This window comes from Pelobates fuscus, chromosome 3, assembly GCF_036172605.1.
Source record: "Pelobates fuscus isolate aPelFus1 chromosome 3, aPelFus1.pri, whole genome shotgun sequence".
NCBI lineage: Eukaryota > Metazoa > Chordata > Amphibia > Anura > Pelobatidae > Pelobates > Pelobates fuscus.
Genome location: NC_086319.1, coordinates 161,382,044 through 161,387,213, shown reverse-complemented (window position 1 = coordinate 161,387,213; position 5,170 = coordinate 161,382,044). Strand labels below are relative to the sequence as shown.

The 5,170-nt window shown below is 37.7% G+C and overlaps 1 pseudogene; it reads left to right on the top strand.

The window, feature by feature from the left end:
• Positions 1-1,641: 1,641 nt before the first annotated feature.
• LOC134602581 (serine/threonine-protein phosphatase 2A 56 kDa regulatory subunit gamma isoform-like) lies at positions 1,642-4,250 on the top strand (annotated as a pseudogene).
• The last annotated feature ends 920 nt before the right edge of the window (positions 4,251-5,170 follow it).

The following is a 5,170-nucleotide window of genomic DNA, read 5'->3' as shown; positions in this document are numbered from 1 at the left end:
ATTCCACAAGTAGCCCCCATACACAGCCCACATTCATATGTTTTATACACGATACCACAAACTACTCATGAACATATACAATATAATAGCTCATATAAGCACAAATACAATGATACAAAGCAACTGCAGTATAAATAACACAAGCAGAATATGACAACATGCACACCTAAATTTAAAAAAAATAGGACAGGCACGCTACGGGACATCACAATCCTATTTCGGTACAGTGCTGCCGAAAGGTTGCCTACCCCTGTCCTACACGATAATGAACATTTACGCATCAAACACTAACCAGCGTAACTTTCTCCACAGCATATTCCAAAAAGTGAGTAAAATTCAGCAGGGAATCACAGTGATATGCGGGGACTTTAACCATGTCTTTGACCCCAAGGTAGACACCACACTATCCCAACACAGCCATAGACACCGCCCATTTAAAAGGCAATGCAAAGCTATCCAGAAACTCCTACATGAATACCACTTCTACAACTAATGGTGTACCACACACATGGGGGACAAAGCATTTACCAATTTTTCCACTGTCCACAACTCCTGCTCCAGGATAGATGGATTTCTCCTCTCAGGCTCACACTCGAATCAACTGCACATATGCGACATAAAACATATCACATGGTGAGATTTCGTACCAGTCCTATTAGACATGAAAAACCTATTTGACTTCAAGCACCGCAACCCGTGGAAACTTAATGATACACTACTCCAAGATCGCACATTTACAGCAGAACCTACAGAGGAGTTGAGATCCTATTTCAACACTAATGACACGGGGAAGGTATTGTACCCTGTGACTATGGCCCCTGCAATAGAACTGGCTAATATACTTCAAACAGGCTCTGTTCGTATGAAACTCGGAAGATCATAATGCTATTATAACAACTTAAATAATACAAACAAGCACTGACAACATAAAGATACATTGGACACAGAGCTTTTGAGGACGTAAAAGTATCTTCTTGAAGCTACTGTTGGACAAGTAAAGAAGAACATATAAAAGAAAAAAAAACATCAGAAGATCTCTTAAAGAATTACAGCAAAGAGGAAAAATTGTGAGTACCACTGAATATACTGCAATATACCTGCATATAAATATTGGTTTGGGATAAAAGCACATATAACAACCAACAACTAACAACAATTGAAAGTCAAAAAATTTTCAATCTATCTATTTAACTGTTTAACTGCTGAAAAACGGTTGAAAATTTGTCAAAAGTAATTTAATTCAATTAAGCTACAATCAGGGCATACAATCAATCCAATCACCTTAAGCAAAACCGATATCGAATAAGTAAAATATAATAGAAGTTATCAACTATAGAAAAAATAAGAAAGTATTGCTGAAATAAGAGAAAAGGGAAGAAAAAGAAGAAGTAAAAAGATAAGAAGAAGAAATGTTAATGAACTGAAATAAATCCCTTGGAAATTGAAATACTTCTATTTTTTTTTTATTTTATTTTTTTTCCTCTTTTTTGCTATAAACAATAAGGTTGATTATGACTAAATGATTCAATTAAAAGCCCTTTTGAAGTAGCTGTATTTAAGAAAAAAAATGGCAACTAGAAAAACTACTATGGAAAAAAAGAAGGAAATTAAATCAATTCAGCAAACAGAAAAGAGGGGAGAGTGAGGAGGGGAGAGCAGCCAGTCAGTGAGTGAAGTGAGTCGGGCGGGGGAGGGGTGACTGTCACCGGAGTCCGAGGAGCTGCCGCCGCCGCTGACACCCGGAGGAGGAGGAGACAGGGGGGGAGCACGGAGCGCCGCCATGCCGAATAAAATCAAGAAGGAGAAAGAACCTCCAAAAGCTGGAAAAGGTGTGAAAAGTGGAAAGGAAGGTCAAGATAATCCTGAACATGAGGTATCCAACAAAAAAGCAAATAGTACCCCCCCACCAGCTCAAGTATCCAAAATAAAAGTACCTACTCCTCAAGCTGTTGTAAAGAAAGAGAAACGACAGAGTTCCTCAAGGTTTAATGTGAGCAATAATCGAGAACTGCAGAAACTGCCAGCTCTAAAAGATGTGCAGCTGGCAGAACAAGAAAAGTTGTTTGTGCAGAAGTTACGCCAGTGTTGCGTACTTTTCGACTTTGTTTCTGATCCCCTAAGTGACCTCAAATGGAAGGAAGTAAAACGAGCTGCTCTCAGTGAGATGGTAGAGTACATAACACACAATCGCAATGTGATCACAGAACCAATTTATCCCGAAGTGGTTCACATGTTTGCTGTCAATATGTTTCGAACCTTACCGCCATCATCAAATCCGACAGGAGCAGAGTTTGATCCTGAGGAGGACGAACCTACATTGGAGGCAGCATGGCCGCACCTGCAGCTTGTTTATGAATTTTTCTTGCGGTTCCTCGAGTCTCCTGATTTCCAACCCAATGTAGCAAAAAAATATATTGATCAGAAATTTGTCTTGCAGTTGTTGGAGCTCTTTGACAGTGAAGACCCACGTGAAAGAGATTTTCTGAAAACAACTCTTCACAGAATCTACGGAAAGTTCTTAGGGCTTCGAGCGTACATCAGGAAACAAATCAATAATATATTTTATAGGTTTATTTATGAAACAGAGCATCACAATGGCATAGCAGAGCTATTGGAAATTCTTGGAAGTATAATAAATGGTTTTGCGTTACCATTAAAAGAAGAGCACAAAATTTTCTTACTGAAGGTGTTGTTACCGCTACACAAAGTGAAATCACTCAGTGTCTACCATCCGCAGTTGGCGTACTGTGTAGTACAGTTTTTAGAGAAGGACAGCACCTTAACTGAACCAGTGGTCATGGCGTTGCTGAAATACTGGCCGAAAACACATAGTCCAAAGGAAGTCATGTTTTTAAATGAGCTAGAAGAGATTTTAGATGTCATAGAGCCTTCTGAGTTTGTGAAAATAATGGAGCCCCTTTTCAGACAGCTAGCCAAATGTGCATCAAGCCCACATTTTCAGGTGGCGGAACGAGCACTATATTATTGGAATAATGAGTATATCATGAGTTTAATCAGTGACAATGCAGCTAAAATCTTGCCTATTATGTTTCCATCATTGTACCGGAATTCAAAGACGCATTGGAACAAGACTATACATGGATTGATATACAATGCTCTGAAGCTCTTTATGGAAATGAACCAAAAACTATTTGATGACTTCACTCAACAGTTCAAAGCAGAAGGAAAAGCTAAAGCTGAAAGAAAGGGAAGAAGCATGGGTTAAAATTGAAAACTTAGCCAAATCTAACCCCCAGTACCCTATACATAATGACTCCTCTGCTCTGAGCAGTCCTGTTGCAATGGAAACAGATGGGCCTTTACTTGAAGATGTACAGATGCTGAAAAAGACAGTGAAAGAGGAGGCATCTCAGGCTCTTAAAGATCTAAAGAAGGAACGACCTCTTGTGCGACGCAAGTCCGAATTGCCTCAGGACATTTATACCATGAAAGCCTTGGAATCTCATTGCAGAGCTGATGAATTAATAACACATGATGGGCATTAGACTATGACAAATCTTATTTTGTGGATATTCTTTTTTTTTTTTTTCCTGAAGCAGTTACACAGTAGAAAACTAAACCATTAACTTTTTTTGTGCCATACCAATCTATTAGATGCATCAACGCTTTCTTCGACCCAGTTCTGTAGGCAATAACTTAACACAGTGTACAGCTCAAGATTAGTCGTTCAAACAATGGTAACATACCTGTCTCTGTATGCAGGACATTTGGGTTAAGGCTGGTGAAACCACAAGCACCAATTAAGCATCTACTTCAAGAGGTCTACCAATGCATAGTATCAGTGCTGTGATTTCCATCATTAATGACAGACATGCAAAAGCAAAAATTAATTGGTGCTTTAAAGAGAACCAGGTATTAAAGTACTAACCTTTTTTTTTGTCTCACAACTGAGTGTCTGGTAATTTGCAATTAGGGGAATCAAACTAGGCTTTACTTGCATGTGCTGTACAGATTTCATTGAGTAAGTTTTCTGACCATCCCAAATAGTTTTCTGTTCAGAGTTCTGTATATTGGTTTGCTTTGGATTAGCTCATATAAAGTTGAGTAATTTCCGTGTATTGAAAGCCATATTTTCGTCAGTCGTAACTATCGAAGTATTACAGTACCTTCTAAAAAAAAAAAAGTGCACTAAACAGTCTGTTGCCTTTGGGTAACTCAAACTACAACTCAAAGGAAAACAAAAGTGTTCAAAAATGTATTCTTGAAATAAAATACTGTTTCACTGCTGAGTTCCTGAGCTTTGAAGCTTTGCCTTTTGTTTAGGGAATACTTCTAGTTTCATAGCTGGTAAAAGCACGCGTGCTTTACATACAGACTTTCTGTGTCAGCTGCGGGCATCTTATAAAGGTGTATATTTTTAGAGGGACTGCTTGTTTGAATATTTTATATATTGGTTGAATATTGAATATGGGCAAAAATGGTCTCATGTAAAGGCGGCTGTGTGATCCATTGAATGCGCCCATATTTTCTATATTTCTATTATAGAGGCACACGTAAGCAGACCTCACAGGTAATATGTAAATATGTCAATGTTGCTGTTCAATTTCAGATGCTGCTCTATTTTCATCAAGATTTCGTGCATATTCAGTCTTGTTTTGTGAGTAACAAAATTTGGCTGAACATTAGTGCTGTTTATTTTGTTTTGGGGGTTTTGTATTTTTGCGTTTATATATAATTTGTTTTTTCCCTCAGGGTGGCCAGTATATATATATATTTTTTTATTTAGTTTTTTTTGTTTTATTTTTTAGTAATCACAAAGCAGTACAGTAGACTTTAGCAGTAGGGAAACAAAAATCCCTTTAGAATGAACACTTTACCAATTTAAAAAAAATGAGTGACACCATGTCTCCAATGGGCATGTGTTCTTTTTATGTATATGTGTTATACCATTGTTTGAACCTCCATCTTTTGCTGGTTTTGTCCCTGAATTCGTTTTTACCTTTTTCTTTTTGATTTGTGGTGCTCCTTCTTGTTTTGGGCAACGTTTTGCTGGAGAAAAACATCGCACGCCCTTTTTACCCAACACAGACTTGTGTATTAATGTTTGGTTGACTGTGTAATGCGCAGCAGACAAAAAAAAAAACTTCTATTGTCTAAATTTTATTTCTGTACTTTATGAAAGATAAACATTCACCAAATAAGGGAACTG